General features: G+C 41.8%; 1 long non-coding RNA gene across 1 annotated transcript in view; it reads left to right on the top strand.

Moving 5' to 3' along the window:
• Window positions 1-21,661, top strand: part of LOC308583086 — a 194,254-nt gene extending 172,593 nt beyond the window's left edge. The window contains exon 3 of the long non-coding RNA XR_014006042.1: window positions 21,600-21,661. This is a non-coding gene — a long non-coding RNA (uncharacterized lncRNA). The remainder of the gene's footprint in view (window positions 1-21,599) is intronic.
• The last annotated feature ends 247 nt before the right edge of the window (window positions 21,662-21,908 follow it).

Below are 21,908 nucleotides of genomic sequence, written 5' to 3' on the forward strand. Positions count from 1 at the left end.
CTTTAATGAATTAGGGATTTTTTTGGTAGGCTAAATACAATCTTTTTGTGAATTTTGTAAACCCACCAGCCTCAATCCAGGAATTTATAACAGGCAAGGGAGATTCGAAGTGCAAATGGAGGACCACTGCCCACCATTCATGCCCATGTTGGCTGCTGAAGACTTTTACTCTTATATTAAAACTCCTTCTCGGTTCTGTCCCTCATGGTTCAGAAACTTTGGGTACATGAATGACACATGTGCACATATGTTAAAGGGAAATTATATGGAAAGTAAAACATAAGACAAACAACACATAAAGCAGAAGAATAAAACAGCAGCATTTCACATATTTAAGCATAGGGGGCAAAATAGTTACCCACCCCAGCACCACCTTCTGGAACTGACCTACCAGGTCGGACTGTAGCTCCCAGAGTGTGGTGCCTCCCATTACCATTCCAACCAGAAGGATGTTATTGTCAGTGGTATCAGTGCAGGCGAGAAGTCTAGGAGAGCTAGTAAGCTTGCATCCCCTTTACCTGTCCAAAGGGAAGAACTTCAGCACTTGACCAATCGTTAAAATTCTCTTCCACACCCAAGGGGGATTTCTCTAAGGGTGGCTGTTACAACCATTTGGTCTCCTTTATCACCACGTGTAGGAAATTAAAAAGTAGGCTTATAAAGTTTTGTTTTTACTTTTTTACTCTTTGGTACCGAAAGGTTGCCATTGTTGGGGGTGCTTTTAACCTAGGGAGTTAGACTCCTCTAACCTCTGATACCACCTGCTTTTCATTTTTCATTTGCATTTTACCATTTTTGTGTGTGGCTGAACACAGTGCAGCATGCAAAGCTGCATACTGTGTTTTCGAACAACAATTGTTAAAAAATAGCTGGATTAGACGAATTATAAGGGCAAGGAAGTATGCTCTAAAGAAGCGCTTCAGCCAGACATGAACTCTTGCCCTAATGCATTGCCTATAAAAATTATAAAGAAGACAAGAATATATTTTGTTACATTTTTATCCATTTAGATATCCAGGCCTTTCTATCTAGTTAAAGCCAGACTGATCTTCCTTTGCTGGTGGGCTTGCTTGGATAGAAATTCTGCAGCCGACCAAGCAGCCCTTTTTCCTCTAGCGCTTCCCTTCTGCTCTCCAGTCTGAGGGCAACTTGCAACTGGAGACAAGTGCTGGCAGAGAAGCAGGAAGCAAGCTCGCTGCAGCTGCTTCAACTCTGGCTAATGGATAGGGCTCCATCAATCATTTATTATGGTCACTCATCAAGAGAATCTCACTACGATGTTTTCTGTGGTAGACTGTAATATAGTCACACTGATCCCTTCCCTTCTCCTCTATATTCTTGCATTGTAGCTCACCACTAGGGGTGTTAGACCTTCAAGGGTTCGAGTCCCAGCTCGTCAAATCTGAAGCTCTTGATTTGTGTTTCCATTGCATATCCTCAAATTGATTGCTTTAATGAGCACAGCTAATTAGTGAAGTTCAGGATAGCACAATGAAGCTCAAGATAACTTTCCGTATGCTGTGATAGGCTTCATGCTGGTAGTCAACGGGCTTGATTGTAATGGGTGACACTATTGGATTGTGACAGCGGTCATGAGCCTAAGAGACTTTTGCCCTCCTTAATCTTATAAGCTTTGCACTGTGGAATGCTCCCATCAGTTTTTATTAGGCAAAAATCAACCCAAGCCTATCTCTTCTCATGATGATGTGCTGCAGGCTTTTCTGTCAGGTTGAATGTTGCCAATTTGCTAGAAAAAGAAGTCTGCTGGGGCCACTGAAAACACCATTAATTTGAATCCAGAAAACTGATTGTTAACAGATGAGTAAATACAGTATTAAGAAAGGTGTTGTTTCAGTTCAGGAGCTAAATGCAGAAAGCACCTTTGACATAATATATCCCATCACCATGGATATAGTATGCTCTTCTTGAGATTAAGGGTGTAATTATATACTGAAGATCTGCTGGCTAAGGGGCTGTATGGGAGGTGCCATGATGCCTGCAGAATGCTAAATGTGCCACGATGTAAAATATGCTTCTCTTTACTAAGTCTTTGCTTGGTTTTGCATTTTAATTATATTCATACCATAAGATCAGAAGCATTTCCAGAAAAGCCATAAAACAAATAAGAAATAATGTCATCAAATTCTCTTTTTCCCCAGCCATCTATTTCCTCCCCTTTGCTTCTCAAGTGCAAACTGTACATAAGGCACATACACGCACAACCTGAAGTTATTAACAGCATCTCTCCGTTCTTTTTGCCAACCAGCAGAGAAACTGCTATTAATCTAGATAGGTTGCTTCTGAGGTCCTCAAGTATACTGGCAATGTGTTGAAATTTAAGTAGCCATGGTTTCTATTTTCTAATGCTTGCTGAACCACAAACAAATCCAGGGAAAAGGAGAAACATTTAGCTTTCTGTTGATTTCAACAACAACAAAAAATAAAATAATAAATCAGCTGTCTTAACCCTACTGTACAAATATACCTTCAGAATTCCATTTGCTGCCATGGAGCAGGGAGATATAGTTTACTTTCTGTAATATAGCTCTCTGTATGTTTCCCGATATCTGTGGCTGATTATTGAAAAATGCTTGGGAGGTTGAGAACGGTGGGCTGTAATGTACTGCTGCATCCCCTCAGGCTGTCATTTTGCAGTAGACCTAATTATAGCATTCTCGGCAAGCCTCTTTGATTTCACATTTGTTTATTGGAAGAAATATAACTGCATTTTTTAGGGAAAAAAATCCACACGAATGTGGAAGGATATGAGTTTTTTCTCTTTGTCACAATGAATGCATGTTTATATACATATATGCACGCCAAATTTGTGCACTCTCAGATCCCTGTCCGCTTTGCCCAAGGCCCAGAGTGAGGCAGTTATTCAGCAAGTGTGAAATGCAAAAGGAAATCTAATGAGCGCTGTGGGATGGAGGAAGCCTCTAAAATCTCCCTTCATAGTCCCTTTTCCCTACAAAAACCAGAAAAGTTGTTGTGTGATCCTGTCCATATCAACCTGCTCTCTTGCCATGTGAAAACTCCCTGGGTTTTGTTGAGGCATATATAAAACATTCATGCTTACACATTTCCTGGCATCTGGAAGGCTATACTTAACGTTCTCATCTTTTATTTGTTTGATTTAGATTCATGGAGAGATGTGATCAAGACAGATTTGAAGTTTGGGCCTTTCCACTGATGTATTGCTGAGCAGCCGAAGAATATCAAGCACAGCTGAAATTCCCAATGGCATTTCAGCCACTTGTATAAAATAAAGGCCCAGTCTCATTAGGAGTCAAACACAAACATGCCTTTCTCTATGAGATAAGAACTGTCACTGAGATCTAGCATGCTAAGGTGTTGCTATATCTCTCTATGAAACCTAGTTCCTGGCATTTCATTGTGTTCTCTTCGAGGGACTCAACCCAGAATCCAAAGTAAGAACATGTGGGACCTTTAAGAACAGTTGTTGAGAACCACAAAGGAGGTAAGCTAAAGCTAAAGGACCCTTGGATAGTTAAGTCCAGTCAAAGGCGACTATGGGGTTGCGGCGCTCATCTTGCTTTCAGGCTGAAGGAGCTGGCGTTTGTCCACAGACAGCTTTCCAGGTCATGTGGTCAGCATGACTAAACCGCTTCTGGTGCAACAGAATGCCGTGAAAGAAACCAGAGCGCATGAAAATGTTGTTTACCTTCCCATGGCAGCGGTGCCTATTTATCTACTTGCACTGGCTTGCTTTTCAGCTGCTAGGTTGGCAGGAGCTAGGACAGAGCAATGGGGGCTCACCCTGTCATGGGAATTTGAACCGCCAACCTTCCAATTGGCAAGCCCAAGAAGCTCAGTGGTTTAGACCACCGTGCCACCCAGAGTTGTGAACAGGTCCTTTTCTTTGGCTTCCCATAGGCATCAGGCTGGCCACTAGATGGGCCACTGACCTGATCGAGCAGGATCTTATGTTGTGGACAGACACAGATCCCTGAGCAAAACCTTCATCAGAGATCCTAATGATCCAAGCTCTTGCCGCCAACTTGTGCTCACTACTCCACAAATGGCTTCCCATGGCCTTGCTTTGCTGGATCCCCTACAGGCCCACAATTCCACCTTCTAGATATCTTTTATCTCTTATGTCACCCACTGCAAGAGATTATTAAGTGATCCTCAGCTTTACATAGCTGCATGGTGATATTTGGGAAAGGAAACTATTATGCTATTATTTCTCATCCAAATGTGTTTATTTCAAAGTACAGTCATACCTCGAGATAAATACGCATCAGGTTGAGCGCTTTCGGGTTGCTGTCGCGTCTTGCGTTCCGTTCGGGATGCGAACGGGGCTCCGGAATGGATCCTGTTCACATCCCGAGGTACCACTGTAAACATCTGCTGGAACGGAAATATTCCTTAGGTCTATCTGTGAATGCCACCCCACCCCCCACCCCCATACCACACTGCCACAATTTTAGCTGCTAATCATAACACTTCTGGAAAAGGGATCTATGACAAAGAAAAGCCGTATGGGAATGAGATGGAGTATAGCAAGGAACTATTGAGGGAGCTATGGGGTGCGAAGCGTTCTACAGGAGGAAAATGAACCCATAAGTCACTAGGATCTAGGAAGGAAACATGGGAGACCAATAGGCAGATGGTTGAAAATAATTCAGTGCACATTGTTTCTCCTTTAGACACATCTGCAGGACAGCTTTGAAGTTAGATGTGCATGTTCAGCTCCTGTAGTCCATATGCACTACTGATTTTCAGGGAACCCCTGGAGCCGTACTTCTGTAAAGGGGGTCTTGGGAATCCTTAACAGAGAATTCTTACAACCACACCAAGGCTAGATCTAGACACATCAAAGAAGCAATTCAGTTAAACGCGTTGTAAACTTCTTACAGGGAAATCCCGTTGGCCGAAAAACGGGACTCCACAGCGCCATCTGGTGCCACAGTGTTATAACACATATAAAGCGATTTATCTTTATGAATGTAGCTGAGTCCCAAGATTCTTTGAGGGAAACCATAACAGTTAAAGTTGCAAAAGCCATAGGTTTGTAGTGCAGATTTACTTTCTGTGGTAAGACCTGAGCTTTGGTAACTACAGAAAAATGCGAACTGGACATATTTGGGGAGTGGGGAGAAGTGCATGCTATTTTACGGGGAAAGGCTTACAACTGAAATGCATTTGTTGTTCTTGCAGAAACTGGATGGAATAGAGTTTTGATTGAACACATTTAAACTGACATGGACTAGAAATATATCAATCTATGTACCACTAGCTCAAAAACTAAGCACTTTTGTTCCTTTGGAACAAACAGACTTGCAAAAATGTATTCTGGTTTTATAAGTCAGTTACTTTATTTTGCCCCTTTGCACAAAACCCCCTGCTAACATGGCTGGATAACTTACTGACATCAAAATATCTCCATTCATAAACTCCCTTATAAAGTGATTATTATAAATAGGCATGAGACATGCTACAGACACTGGAAGGAAGCCTATTAAAATATAACTGGAGGGCCATAATGTCCCAAAGGAGCAAGCAATCTTTTGATCTCATTATGCAAAACCTAAGTCAAAAGTATATCAGGAGGGCCTATCATTTCACACAAAGGTTAATAAGCATCTATAAATGAAAAAGTGCCATATTCTCTCTTGTTGTTTTAGTAATATGGGTTAACTGAAATAAAATAGCAGAAAGAGAAGAAAACATTCCCTATCTTATACCGAGGCATAAGCCCAGTATAAGATCCTGAGCGTAGCCCAGTTCTGGTCTAGCAGCTGGAGAATCTTAAGGTGGGATTTGCTTGATAGGATGTGAAATAATGAAGTTTATCTGACTCCTGGTGGCCAGCTGTGCATGGTAGCTGTTTCTCATGTATGGATCCCATTTTGGTTTGGATCTTGGGCATGCAAACAGAACTGTGCAAACATTTCTATTGCTAGAAGCCAGTGTGGAGATAACATTGTTGGACTGGGCACATGCATGTACTGATTCACTAAGAGATAGTAGGAGACGTCAATTTAGGGTAGACCGGGGGGAATGACAATAGCACCCAATGATTACATAAACATTTATAGTCTCTGAAGCTGAGGAAAGGCATTGTGTACAGTGTGGGACCACAGTTTTCCCCATTTTCATATATATAAGATCTATATAGTCCCTGCTTAATGCAGAGTTTAAAACTGATGCATGTATTTACATTTTTGCACTATTTGCTTGCAAATATGCAGGATGTTTTACTTTTTTTTCTTTGTAGCAGATACAAATCTAAATCTGTGAAATTATTTATATGACTTCTAGTGCAGGGAAAATGCTGAAGTTCTTTATTTCCTATGACAGAAATAGGAAAAAGAAAACAACACATTGTGATTTGGTGTCTGGTATATTATTCGTGCCTGGAAGGCAAGAAAACTCAGTTACCCTTCAGGCAGTACTAATGCAATGGGAATTTTGCTGTTTGGGATTTTGTTGCCTCTTAATGTTAGAAGCAGTATTTAAAAATTTAGACTTCTCATAGTTTTAGGTTTTGTTACCCGCTTCCCCCATCTTCCCCCTCTTTCTCATCTCACAATGAACTGGATTTTCGTCTTAGTATAAGCCAAAGATAACAGTGAGAGACAAAGTGCAAGCAATGGTATTTATTCTGTTTTGATCACTGGAATAGGAATGAAATAGCCATCATTTTGTCAAGATCTGTTTGAGATGAAATGCACTTTAAAGCTTGAATACAGTTAAAGATAAAGTTACAGTTGCAAATAATGTTTGGATAGTTGCAGTTTATAGTAAAGAAGGTTGCCAAAGCAACAGCAACAAAATCAATACACACTTAGTAAAGGTACAGCCTAATTTATAACTGCATGATCACAAATGCTTGCAGCACATATATAAATGTTTGTCACCTTTTAAATTGTAAACGTAGGTGGGATGACTTACTTGGAAGTAGTAGAAACAAACTAGTATAATAGGGAAGTGAATACTTATAACACAGTTTCAATTAATTTCAGTTTATCAATCTTATGAAGAAAGTATTATTACGATATTATGCTCTATCTTTTCGCATATTGATGAAGACTGTCACAGGTAGGACCTTATTGGCCAGACTTGTTCCATCAGCACTGTGAAGTGACCACAGCAAAGTGAAGTAAAACTTCAAACATTAAAAACTGCAGATGTCTTCTAAAAGTTGGATAGTTGTTTATTTCCTTGACATCTGATGGGAGGGCGTTCCACAGGGCAGGTGCCACTACCGAGAAGGCCATCTGCCTGGTTCCCTGTAGCCTCACTTCTTGCAGTGAGGGAACTGCCAGAACGCCCTCGGTGCTGGACCTCAGTGTCCGGGCTGAACGATGGGGGTGGAGATGCTCCTTTAGGTATACTGGGCCGAGGCCATTTAGGGCTTTAAAGGTCAGCACCAACACTTTGAATTGCGCTCGGAAATGTACTGAGAAAGAGACAGAGAACACCACAGCACACCTCAGTTCGTTGATTTGATTTAAACTGAAATGCTGAGAGTAAGCTCCACTGAATGAAGTGGGATTTACTTCTGAGTAAAAACGAATAGGGTGGCGCTGCTAATTATGCCTCGGCTGGCTACGAAAATGTGCATTCCAATATGTCAGGCATACCACATAGAACTATTTTGATTCAGTTAGATATGGTTGAACTCTTTTAACCAGAAAGGTGTCCCCGTGTGTATAAATAAAAACAGAGACATTCCTGTGCATGAGTGGATAGGTAGAGTTGGACAGTCTATAGGCCGGGTCTGGGAGACGTTGGTGGACAAACATAATCCAGACCATAAATGTAAATATTTTACAGGTAACTAGTATTATAATTAATTAGTTAGATTTATTCATTAGTTTTCACAAAAAAATATGTCTCAAAGCTATTTAGGATTCATGTTTAAGTACAAAAACACAGTACTTTACAAGGCTCTTCAGTCTTCGGTCTTTTTAGGTATTCCATGGGCTTTTGAAAAAGCTGCTTTTTATTTTTTAAAGGTTTTTTTTTTTAAGCTTACCTGCTTGAAAAGCCTGAAACAGTGACATAAAACAAAAGTATAACTGAACTGCTTAAAATCTAGAAGTCAAAATCAAACAATTTCCAACAAATTTATTGTGGCATAGGCATATGGAACAAGTAAGGAGATTTAAATAGATTTAACTGTGGCATAAGCATCGCCTGAGGATTTAGAATATTGGAGTTTAATCATTCAAGTTGTTCTTTGCTCTCCACTCCCATTGGCTGGAGGACTGAGCTGGAATAAATGGACTTATCGATTTTGCAGTATGTTGGATCCAATGCTTTTAAAATAACATTCCATCCAAACAAGACACATCAGATAAATAAGCAGTATGTGGCTTTGCTAAAAGCATGACTTCCTATCTGTAATGCTCAATTACAATTTATGCAAATTATGCTAAATGCCTGTTATATGAAGGATGCAAACTAGTGATGGCCTTTTCTTATTCTGAGTATGTTTACGATACAGCTTTTCCTGGTACTAGGAGAGAACAAAGCTTTATTTCTACCCCCTTTATCATTTTAAAATGTCATATAAACCAAAGTTATTCATTGTTTGCTTTGCAGATAGGCCCTATATCTCCACAGCAGGAGTGATATTTGAAATAATAGGCTGATTCTATCATCAAATCATTTTCAGGCAAAACCAAGATATTTTCCACTGGGGCATAAAATATACCAAGCTCTTGCTAGCTTTTGCAGAAGGAATTATTCCTGGAATCAAGTTTGGGTTTTTTTTTGCCAATAAAGAAAACTGGAGGCTGACCTTTTTGAGGAAGTCTGGCTTTAAAAAATCCCTTCAAACCCTTACTGAAGCAGTTTAGCTCAGAATTGCAAAATTATCTGGAAACTCCTCTGCAAGTGTATGATTCGTTTTCAGAAATAATTGATATTTCTGTCTCCTATCCAGGTTTCTTAAAGTACACTTTGAAGTTAGTGATCCCAGCTGTCTACGCCAATTCTTGCCTCTGTTTCAAAAATAGTAAGACACTTTCACACATGCAGCCAGCTGTGTGGGAGGTTGCTTTTACCATGTGGCACAATTCTACAACACAGGGGGGAGGTGTGCGTGTGAATAATGTGGTCATATAGGTGGAAGGGAACCAATTAGGTAACATAGGAACATAGGAAGCATTCTAATGATTGATTCACTGAGCTCCGTATTATCTACACTGTGGCTCTCTAGGATTTTAGATAGGAATTTTTCCCATCCCTACCTGGAGACGCTGGTAATTGAACCTGGGACCTTCTCCATCCAAGGCAGATGCTTTGCCAATGAGTTATGGTCCTTCTCTATGCTGAAAAGATGCACAAGCTTGGATTACTTGGTGCAGGACTGAACCAAGCAGAAGTGGTTCCTTTGTGGACTGAGCCTCTATTTAATTCTTAGTTACGCAGAAACGTATCTATTACCTATCAGAGCCCTATTCAGGAGCTTGGTACTTGTAGGTACTGAATAAGTGAATGGACCAGCAGGAACAATCAGGGATAACCCTGCACCCTTCATGTCATGCACACCAGCCATTGTATGACCAGTGCCAGTCTGATGGGTGTAGCTTCATTCATGGGATAGGACATTTGATTGTCTGGGGTTCCTGTCCCCATGCTGGAAACCCTACACCATGGGTAGGCAAACTAAGGCCCGGGGGCTGGATCCTAATTCCGTCCTGTGGACGGTCCGGGAATCAGTGTGTTTTTACATGAGTAGAATGTGTCCTTTTCTTTAAAATGCATCTCTGGGTTATTTGTGGGGCATAGGAATTCGTTCATTTCCCCCCTCCAAAATATAGTCTGGCCCCCCACAAGGTTTGAGGGGCGGTGGACCGGCCCCCTGCTGAAAACGTTTGCTGACCCCTGCCCTACACATATAAAAGCTGCCCCTTTAGACTGAACCTTCTCATACATTGGCCAGGGGGCATGGCCAGCACACATGGTGTGGTGATGGTTGGGGCAACCCCTTCATACGCCCAACAACTGATAGAACTCGGGTGGGAACTGATGGGAATAAGACTCTTTGAAAACTACTAAAACATCTTTTTATGGTGGAAAGGGCAGATGCAAAAGTCTCCTGACCTGTTTGTGAAGCTCTACACATACTTGTCCTATATGCTTATTTGCCGATGTAGCAAATCTTAAGGCTGATTGACACATGCATGCATATCACTTCCCCACAAGTCACTCTGTGTCTCATTTCTCAACTCCTACCTCTATGCTTTCTCATCTTACAGCCATGGAGCATCAACTTCTGTTGATGGTTAGGAGACCCAGACTGGCTGAGACACCCCCCCCCCACCGCATATATTTTCCTTCATCCATCAGAGCTACCTTTCCTTATTCTCCAAGGCTAGGGCAATGCATCTCATCTTCACATATTCTACAGACATGTTGAAACCTCTTCTCTCTTCTTTATCCAGCAGTAAATACCCACTTCATTAAATTTTGAAAGATTGTTGATGTGGTGAGAGAGAGAGAGAGAGAGAGAGAGAGAGAGAGAGAGAGAGAGAGAGAGAGAGAGAATGAGAGGACACAACCCCAGGAGATAATTTTTGATACATTTTTCTTACATCAGAAGCGGATTTAAAGCATTCCCAAAGATCTACAGTATGTGAGTTTCCTGTCGGTGATTTACAGGCTGTGACAGAAAATCCATTTCTGTCCCAGTAGATGCTAAATTCATTACTTTACCAAAGAAGTCAGATTCTCCACTTCTCCTTGTACTTCAGCTGGCTGCCATGGCAACCAGTGCCAGACAGTATATATGTTTTTCATTCTCCCCCTTTTTTGCAGACGTACTCACATACAGCAGCAAAAATGGAATCCTTTGAAGATATTAAAAAGTAATCACTGCTTTTTATTACAAAGGGTCCTACCTAGGTTATGACCTTATGCCATATATTCTATATGATCCCAAATCTGACTAATCACTGAATAGCCTGCAGCTTTATATATGAACAGATTTCCTTTAAAGCTGTATACAAAGAAGATTTCTCCCCCTAAATCTTCCCCCAGCTGGACATTTCAAGTCACAAGATAATATATTTGAAATGGGTCTATTACAAGTGCAATCCTAGAAATATCTACTCAAGAGTAAGCTTCACTGACATGTAAGATTGTAGATGTGGCACACTATGAAATCTGGTATACACATTCTGCAGAATGAAAAGAGCCTGAGATGATAAAATGGACTGTACCACTTCATACTGCAGGTGGGAGGAATCACATCTTTAAATGCTCCCCTGTTTTTATAAATATGCATTTTATAAATATGCATTGGTGTTGCCACTGGGGGATGCCTGGTTGGTGTTGACCCATGACAGGGCCTTTTCAGTGGTGGTTCCCTGGTTGTCAAATGCCTTCTTTGGTAAGGTATCGGATCATAGAATTGTAGACTTGGAAGGTACCCCAAGTCATCTGGTGCAACCTATTGCAATGCAGGAATCTCAACTAGATCTAGATCAACTAGGTGTGTCAGTCTCTCTCATTAATCTCCCAGGCACGTGTACCACCAACCACAGTGACTCCATTTTACCATGGTTCAAGCTTATTGGCTCTCATCCAGCCCACCACTGTACCCAGGCTATGGTCCTGATCATGCACAGCCTCTCCTGACTCACATGTATGGAGAAACAGATTGAGACAAATGCTGATGGAGGAGATTGTTCATTTTATAGCATATGTTATGAAATTAAACCACACCAGGGTAAAGCCATCTTTCTTGATCTAAGCACAAGTTAACTGTAGTTTATTTGGTAATCTCTCAAGGAGGTCTTTTTCCTAAACTGTCTATGGTTGTGCCAAAAAGGTCTGTCCATTGTCTGGTTATGAAGCACCTCTTCACTTGTAATAAAAGGCTTATTCATCATTTATTATGTAAATCCAGATTGTTTTTAAATATATTTAATATATTTAACAAAGCTAATTTTGTTATGACTTCCAATTGTTGTTTTGTTATTTTATTAATTTTTTGGAGTATCAAATTCCAGGAACGCTGGATTGTTGTACATTTCCACCACATGTAGAGATATGTACTGGGTGTGGGGCAGCTCCTCCAGCAATGTGGTGAGGCACCACAACGGATCATCACCAGCTTGCTAGGGGTTAGGTACCACCTACATATGCTCACCAAAATAAGACTTAAAGGGGCTCTTTTTGTGCAAAGTCTATTCCATTGACCTTGGTCAAATTCAGAGCCAAAATAACATTCTCATTAATGTTTAATAGGGTCAAGTGAATCAACTGTTGCACTGACTAGAATTTTATAGATTGTGGATGTTATTCCTGGGCCTTGTCCTGCTTGTAGATATTAAAAGTGTGGATTTGGTGGAGTAGCAGCCAAGGGATTTGTAAGTTTCCTAGCCTAGTTCGTATTTCTTGGTCGGATACTGGTGTATTTCTGTTATAAAAGTCAAATAACTGATAGAGAGAGCAGATAGCCTTGTTTTTTCCTCCACTAAATCGCAACCAGGGATGAATCTATACTGTTTATTCTTACTGTTCCATAAACTTTGGAGTAGATTTATTTGAAATTTATATGAATTTGGGGCCAAATTGCATTTTAGATAGGAATGCCAGCAAGTACTCTCATTCCAGGCAGACAAAGGCCTTGAGGATGTCCAAGGCCATGACTGCCAAGGACTGCCCATTTACTATTTTTGATTATGTTTTAAAGTTTTCTGATTGGTTAAGTGATGTTTCAACAGGGAACAAAATCAGCTTGGTCTGGGGCTATTAGTATGTGTAAAAGTATCTTAATCCTGTTGGCTAGTACTGATGTAAAGGTTTAATCATCCTGATGAATCAGAAAGATTGCCCAAAAAGGATTCTATCTTCTGGTGGTCTTCTGGTAGAAAGCAGCTTCAAAGGAACAATTCTTTTTTTCACAGCTTCCTTACTGATGGCTTTAGAGCCATTCTGGTCAAAATTATGAGCAGACATTCCTCACATTCAATCGCATGAAAAGGTTGTGCAGATGAGGGGACTAAATCATTGTGTACTGTTTGCTGAACTGAACATCCATCTGGGCAATGACTTCACTGTGCCATCCACTTTGCCGAGTCCTACTTCTTAGAATGTGGTATTTCTTCATGGGCAGTAGTAGCAGAAGGCTGATTCACATGGCAGTTGTGAGGTAACTGTATGCGAGATTTGGGCCACAGAAATCAAAACAGTGAAACCACTTGGAAAGTGACAGTTTCTAAAGTGTTGCCAGCATTTAAATGCCAGGATCTTATGTTATCCCAATAAGCTCCTAAAAGAGCAGAACATCTGGTTTAGATAATGGTAATCACTTCAAATATTTATTTATTTTACACCCCCAAGATTTCAGTGGGCAAAAGGACAGCAGAAGAATAGTGCGAAAGAGATATTTTGGTTTATAACTTTTCCCCTTAATATATACACTCTCGCTCCCACACCCATTCCTTCATATACATTTAGACAATAATTATTTCCCATAAAGATATGTTTAGTAAATATTTCATGCTTACTAAGAGGTGGTGGTGGGGGACGCTGGTGGCGCTGTGGGTTAAAGCCTCAGTGCCTAGGACTTGCCGATCGCATGGTCAGCGGTTCGAATCCCCGCGGCGGGGTGCGCTCCCGTCGCTCGGTCCCAGCGCCTGCCAACCTAGCAGTTCGAAAGCACCCTCAGGTGCAAGTAGATAAATAGGGACCGCTGTATAGCGGGAAGGTAAACGGCGTTCTGTGTGCTGCTCTGGTGCCGGTTCGCCAGAGCAGCTTTGTCACGCTGGCCACGTGACCCAGAAGTGTCTGCGGACAGCGCTGGCCCCCGGCCTCTTGAGTGAGATGGGCGCACAACCCTAGAGTCTGTCAAGACTGGCCCGTAGGGGCAGGGGTACCTTTACCTTTACCTTAAGAGGTGGTGGAGCCACATTTTCTAGGCAGAAATCCCTGCCTCCTTATTCAAGACTGCGAGGCCCTCTGCTCTTTCAGTTCAATGGCATTTCTTTAACTTGTTATTGCGTGGACAGGCGGAGCCCCCAGATCCTGCACGGTCCCCCCGTCATGTGAATAACGACTCAAGACAACGTGCTATGGGATTAAATTGGCCACAACTTTATTAAATTTCAAATGTGGGTAGACCTTGGCTCAGGCATTGGGCGTTCTCCCTCCCCGGTCCCCAGCCGGGGACCTAGGGAGCATCAGGGTTATCCAGTGTGTGTGTGGGGGATGGGCCGGCTCTGGAGAACATATGTTCAAGCAGAGATGGCCGCCCCTGTAACGCCGCCGCCGCAGGAGGGAGCAATGACGACCTTTCGGTGTACGGCCAAAGCCTCCCTTCAGAAAACCCCTTTAACGGGGAACCCTGGTATCGCCGCCGCAAGAGGAAGATGGACAAAAGGATTCCGCCCAAGGCCTGATACCGCCAAAGTTGTGACGTTTTGCTACGGGAAAGGCGAAACCTGCCAATGCAGGGAAATTCCTTTCCGGCCCTTTAACAGCGACCTTAACGTAGCAGCGCCCGCATACCTGTGAAGAAAAGTTAACCTGCAAAACCTGTGAAGAAAAGTTAACCTGCAGAATAAGACCTTAACTGAGGGTGGGTAGGGTGGGAGAAGCTCTGGAGCCAAGTGTGGATTCCTAGGTAAGATCCTCCCTCTATTGTGTGGGCAGGTAATCCCTCCCCTACCTGGCCTGGTCTCCTTGGCAACGCTTCCCCCAGGTGGGATTGGACAACTGACTGAGGTAGGTGGAGACCTCCAGGTATCCCACCTGAGGGAAGGCAAAGCCAAGCCTATGCTGTTGGAGCCGCTCCAGATCTAGGGGCTGCACGCGCCCACGCAAAGGGCGCCCCCCATTTTAAGCGGGGAGCGGTCATTACTCCAAGTAGTCTAGAACTGAACCAGGCTTACTGAAACAGACTAGAGTTCAAGCATTCTCAGCCTTGGCTCAAATGCTGTATTGAACAGAATCGGGACCGTGAGTGCCCCTGCCACTATGTTAAACACACATAACCTGTAATGAAAGTCTTGCAGCATTTTTCCTTGTCAAGCTATTCATTGAAATATATTGTAGACTTTTTTTTATCTTGAGTGTAAACAATTCAACATCCAAATGTTTAAAAGTAAAGATATATTTTTAAAGGGCTTTGTACTCAATTCCTTAAAATCCATCTATCAATTTTCCTATCTCTCTACGATTGGCAGTAGCAAGAGTTTTTCACATTGCACACAAACACATGCCTTTTTGCTGTTAACAGATGTATTTCATGCTAATTCAGGTAAGGCCCATTTCGTAAGTTTCTGGAAGGGCTTCACCATGAAAATATTGTCCATGCTACTGAAAAATTCAGAAATGCTTATTCAGCAGAAAGTGCAGAAGCTGCCTCCCCTGCCCTTCAGGTTCTTTCCCCCCTCTCTCTCACTTACCTAGCAAAGTTGCTATAGGAACAAAGTAGCTCCCCATACCTCCTTCTTTTCATGATCTGCCAGCAAGGTTTGAACCTGGTGCTAAAATCTTTCTTCCTGCAAGTACAGTAAAGATATTTCTTCAGCGCTTAGACATATTATTGGAAAGGGGAAAATGTGTGTGTGTGTGTGTGTGCATCTACCAGTTGGCTGATTTGTGTCCTTCAAGGAACTAGATGGTATATTGTTTGCAAGATTTCGTTTGTGGCGTATGCCAGAATTTGTTACCAATCTCATGCTTCACCTAATGATGTGAATAAAGTTTTTTGTGTTAATAGGTCAATGAGTTGAATCCTCTAATTTTCATTCCTTTGGGTCCTCTTTCTCTCTTGCCTGCTATAAAAAGATGTGTGAATAAAGAACTGCAAACATAAAAGCATAATAATGTACCATATAAAACTAACCGTACGGTTAGTTACTTGTAATATTTACACATTTACAACCCCTATAGCAGTAGTTATATATCTTTATGTTTGCAGCAAGAAAATACTGGTGGCATACATACATTCATTCTCTTCCACTTCACCCCAGTTCACAATCCCCAGTGCTTATCATTTAAACACACAACGGTTTCTCGGTACTGAACTTACAGCTCTGAGGATCTATAAGCTGAGGAACTATTTGTGAAAGAGGGAACTGCAGGTTATTTTTATTACTGATTTAGGGATTAGCAGCCACCTTCTGGCTGGGATCAAAAGATGGCCGACTTAATTCTAGACACTGAACCTGTATTTCTCAAATAGGCCCCCTTTCCCAACGCCATTTGGCAAACTCCATTTGACACTGAGCGGTGTTTCAAAAAAGGAGCTTGTGATACAGCAGGCAGCGCCTGCCGTTCAAAGTATAAAAGTAAAACAAACAAACAAACAAACAAAAAACTCACTGAGCGTGCCCAACTTTTGCATGCTGCATGCATCTAAAGTTGCTTGTGGAATGCTAGCCAATATATGTTTTAAATCACACGTGGGCAATCCAGAGGTGGCATGCTGCCCTTAGTCTCTGTGAAGCCCTTCCAGTGCCTCTGAGCCCTGTCTGTTACCACCACCAAAGCTGCAGCGAGAAACAAGAGCAAGCATGAAGGGTTGTTCTAACCAAAGAGCATGGTGCCTAGAGTGGGTTGTCTCTGCCCAGCTTCCTTCCTGACAGCTTCTTCGTTCTCTCTTGTTGGCTTGTCTGTTTTTCATTGTGGTGGCACAAATGTATGCTGCAGGCAGTGCCGGATTTACTAAACAAGCTATAGCTTAGGGCCCCACTCTCTTACCCCCCCCAAAAAACCTGGATCTACATTTCCAAAATATAAGATAAAAAACAAATAAAATAAAACCTGCATACAGCAACAGTGTTTTGTGTTGTGTAGGCTCCTATGATGCAAGTACTGTACATACCTGTACTACATGGCCCTTATGTTGTTTTTCCTGATATACAATAATCCCAAGGGAAGTCTTTATTTCTAAGTAACCCAATAATTTAAATGGTACTTACATACGACAAGGTTAGAGTTGTTTGTAATGATTTGGGGAAGATTATATTCAGTTCACAGTTAAAAACAATCCTGTCTAATCCACACTTTATGAAACAATATGCAAAGCAAAATACAGCAATCCTTCAAAGTTCACAATTATCCAAATTTTGTGATGTAGTTTTCCAATCACACGGTGGTTACAAAAATGCATTATAGTAGGGAAAATTGCTTGCAAAAATGTGTCCATTCATCAAAACTGTATCAGAAAATGTGTTTATGGGGGGGGGGGGACCACACTAAAATGTTGCAGAATTTTCATGAGGATTAAAAAAATATTGAATTTTGCTGCAGAAATGTGGAGAACTGAATTTAAAATCGGAAAAACAAGAAACCAAGAAAGACAAAATGGACAGATCCATTTAGTTCTAAACATATTTACTTAGTAATAAACTTTCTGGAAATATATATATTTAAGCTGGTTTAGATGTTACTGTTCCCCTATGCAGACTACAGAAAGCACCTTACTTTGTTGTTATGAGAGCACATGTGTTGGGCATATATAACATTCAAGGTAATTTGTGGGAGCGGGTGACACTGTGTTCTAAACCACTGAGCCTCTTGACTTTCCAATTGGAAGGTTGGGGGTTCAAATCTGTTCAACGTGGTGAGCTCCCATTGCTCTGTCCCAGCTTCTGCCAACCTACCAGTTTGAAAGCATACCAGTGCAAGTAGATAAATAGGTACCACTGTGGTGGGAAGGTAAATGGCATTTCCATGCGTTCTGGCACTCGTCACGGTGTCCTGTTGCGCCAGAAGCGGTTTAGTCATGCTGGCCACATGACCTGGAAAGCTGTCTGTGGACAAACGCCGACTCTCTTGGCGTTTGTAAGATGAGCACTGCACCCGATATTATTATTATTATTATTATTATTATTATTATTATTATTATTATTATTTCTATACCACTTTACATTTTTAAGAAAAATCTCAAAGCGGTTTACAGAATATTAAAAGGTCACCTTTGGACTTAACTGTCCAGTTGTCCTTCACCTTCCCCCCTACCTTATAACGTTCAAAATAGGAACCAACAACTGTTGACTCCTGGATCAAATCCTTCTCCCTGGGGGATAATATGTGGTTCCTCTTTAGCCCTTCATGTGGGGCAGAAATATTTCCCTGGAAAAATATATAATATACAAATTGGCTCCAATTTCCAAAATAATGAGTTGAGTCCAGCCTTAGCCATGCTTAGAACATACCCATTAAAATACATTAAAAGTCATTTCAGTGGATCTACTCTAATGTGGACCTCTTCAAATGTTGACAGTTCCAAACCAACACAGCCAATGGTGATGGAAGCTGTAGTCTAGTAACATTTGGCAGGCATGTTTTCAACTATCCCTAATCTACTGGATGCATGGCTATGGCTGCAATTATACATGGACTTTCTTCAAAGGAAGCATCAATGAACTCTGTGGGGCTTACTTTTGGATAGACATTCATAGGATTGTGATATAAGTTGGGATCCAACCCAATGAGTTAGCAGTTCCCCTATGCAGACCACAGAGAGCACCTAAGGAAGATAGTCCATAAACGGACAGTGGCTTGTCAACTATTCTGCCATAAACTTTAAAATACTAACGATAATTTTCTGCTCCTTATCATAACATGACTTTGTATTCATTAGTACTCTTTGTACTCCATGGGTTTGAATATGTTAATAGCACAGTCTTCCACAAAAATAAATCCAATGTGATTTATTCACAGGATGCAGGTGGCGCTGTGGTCTAAACCACAGAACCTAGGGCTTGCCGATCGGAAGGTTGGCGGTTCGAATCCCCGAGACAGGGTGAGCTCCCGTTGTTTGGTCCCAGCTCCTGCCAACCTAGAAGTTCAAAAGCACGTCAAGTGCAAGTAGATAAATAGGTACCGCTCCGGCGGGAAGGTAAATGGGGTTGCCATGCACTGCTCTGGTTCGCCAGAAGCAGCTTAGTCATGCTGGCCACATGACCCAGAATCTGTCTGCAGACAAACGCCGGCTCCCTCGGCCTACAGAGCGAGATGAGCGCTGCAACCCCAGAATCATCCGTGACTGGACCTAACGGTCAGGGGTCCCTTTACCTTTTAAGCATGTCTAGGATTGCAGCCTAAAGAAAGTAAAGATTTTCAGAACACATAATTTGATTTTTAATTAGCATCACATCTTGGACTTGCTGTGTGCACAATGCCACAATTTATTTGTAACACAATGTGACTGCTTTCATTGTTATTGTAAACTAATAATCATAATGATGTAACAGACAATTAATTGGCATGTGACTTTAAAAACTGTGCTTTTCTCTAGGAACAGGAGAGGGAGCAATTCTTCCTTGCCCTGGCAGCTCTATGAAAGAAGAATATTTGTTTTTCATTTGCTTTCTGTTGATTCCCCTTCCCCCCTGCTCTATTTTATTATAATCCTCATACTTATTGGGGGAGAAGGAGGGGGCTGAAGAGTAGGGGGAGAGAGGGACCACCCACTCGGCCCAGAATGATTTTTTTCTTCTGCTTTGCCAACCTCCCAAAGGATATGGCTAAATATCAGATCCTTTTGTTCTACACTGTATATTTTTACTTTTAACAATGCTCTTAAAAAATACCCAACCCTGCTCTCCATCATTTCACAAAGAGTCAGTGGCAATGTGTAGTCAACTGTAGTGAATGTGTACATTCCACAGACCTCATTTTGTGAGAGACTCCGTCCCACTGTTCTTCCCACTCAGAGCTGAGGAGAAACCACGCACATCTGAATAACAGGGTCCTTTCTGCCAGTTGTAATCCCAGATTGTTACAGTCTAGAGGCCAGCCATGCTGTCACCGTCACAAATTGATTTAACCATCAATTGCAGTGGTCATTAAAGCTGCTAGAAGTCCCAGCCAAGCTGATGAATTGCAGCTGAATGTGAAATGAGCCTCTAAGTCCGTTTCCCACCATCTCATATCAAAGCCTATTGTGTCCCTCCAAAGTAAGAGGTCGGAGGTTCAGCCTGGAGTTCAACAATGGGCTCAGTCAAAAGATAGAGCCCCATTTGCTCTGGCATTCCCAATTACAGTTCTCTCCCCACCCCCCACCAAATCTTATTGTGCAGTATTTGCATCCAACTAATACACTGAATTATTGACATACTCTGATGTCAATGGGACTATTGAAAGTTTTATCCCCCCCAAATATATGGAATTCTAAGCATCCGGTGAGGCGGGGGGAGGGGACTACTAAGTGGCAGCACAGAAACCATGCAATGCATCTCTGCCCCTGACAATGCTAGATAGATTGATAGCAGTGGATTAGTTGCCAGGGCTCAGTCCATAGGTTAGTTACTTCCAGATACATAAAACCCCATTCAGTTGCTTTGCCAGTTCATTCTGTACTGCAAATAATCTTCTCCATAGAAGCCTACGTGATCCATGTTATAGAACTCAACCAGCACTGCCAGTATGTAGGGTGTCAGCTGTAGATTCTACCCCCAATGTAATTCACTCAGTATTTGGCTTGTAGTTTGTGTATCACCTTGAAATATGTACATGTCATGTTTGTTTGCTTGCCTGCCACCTTTTCCTCGCTGGTTTTTAAGGATTAACATAACACCCTTGTAAACTTGGGTTACTTCTGAATCCCCCAGTATGGAAAAGGTGACAACCATGCAGGGTTGCCAAACTAGCACTGTGTACACACCATACATTTAAAGCACATTATTCCCCCCACAAAAGAATCCTGGGAACTATAGTTAACCTTAACAAACTACAGTTCCCAGGATTCTCATTTGCTTTCAATGTACGCAGCCAAAGTTCAATCCCTGGCATTTCCAGGTAGGGCTCACAAAGACCCCTGTTTGGAACGCCACTGCCAGCTGGTGTAGGCAAAACTCAGCTAAAGGGATATATGATGTAAGAGATATAAGACAGCATTCTCTGTTTCTATTTGACTAAGTGATGCCCATTACATAGACAAATGGGTTTCTCATGAGGCCAAATTGTTCAGAAAATTAGTGCCCTGGATCCACTGTGGTATGAAATTATTAAACATTCATAAATTTGGAACATACCAGGGGAGAGACCATCTGATTTAACCTTCAAACATGAAACACGACCATCCACCAGGGCTACCAACTTCAGATTTTGTAAAAGGCTTCTCCCTCTAGGGGTGGGGGAGAAATTTGATTCAGTTCACTTTTAAAGGCAAATTGATCAGATATGCATTTCCTGAAACTATATGAGAACCAAAGCCAACTTTCAGACGTTGCACTTATCTGAATGCTGTATGCAGTTCTCTGATGAAATGTTTTCAAAAATTTGTACATGAGGGAAAATAACATACAAATGCATGAAACTGCACAGAGAAATGTGTTCATTAGGAGAAAATGAACTAAAACGCTGAAGAATTTTCATGAGCTTTTTTTAAAAAAAATTCAAATTGCTGCAGAATTGTGGAGAATTGAATATTGGAGAAATGAGAAACTGAATGAGCCAAAATGGAGAGAGCCTTCCATCCCTACCCCCTATATTGACCCAGTAGTGGATCCAGAGTAAGGAAGACTAGGGATTGATCCTTATAGAATCAGGCAGACCCTGAGGAACCAAGGGATTTAGCAGGTCATGGGTGAGATTTTGCAGAATCTGGAGTTTGTTGGCTATTCACACTCTAGTACTGTACAGTGGTACTTCAGGTTACATTTGCTTCAGGTTACATATGCTTCAGGTTACAGACTCCGGTAACCCAGAAATAGTGATTCAGGTTAAGAACTTTGCTTCAGGATAAGAACAGAAATCGTGCTCCGGCGGCACGGCGGCAGCAAGAGGCCCCATTAGCTAAAGTGGCGCTTCAAGTTAAGAACAGTTTCAGGTTAAGAACGGACCTCCGGAACGAATTAAGTACTTAACCTGAGGTACCACTGTACTGCTCTAGGACACAGTGTTACTGGTTGGGTCTGCAATGTACTGATTTGTCCACAGTGCATACATCTTAGTAGACTAGG

Source organism: Podarcis bocagei, assembly GCF_964188305.1.
Source record: "Podarcis bocagei genome assembly, chromosome: 3".
Lineage (NCBI taxonomy): Eukaryota > Metazoa > Chordata > Lepidosauria > Squamata > Lacertidae > Podarcis > Podarcis bocagei.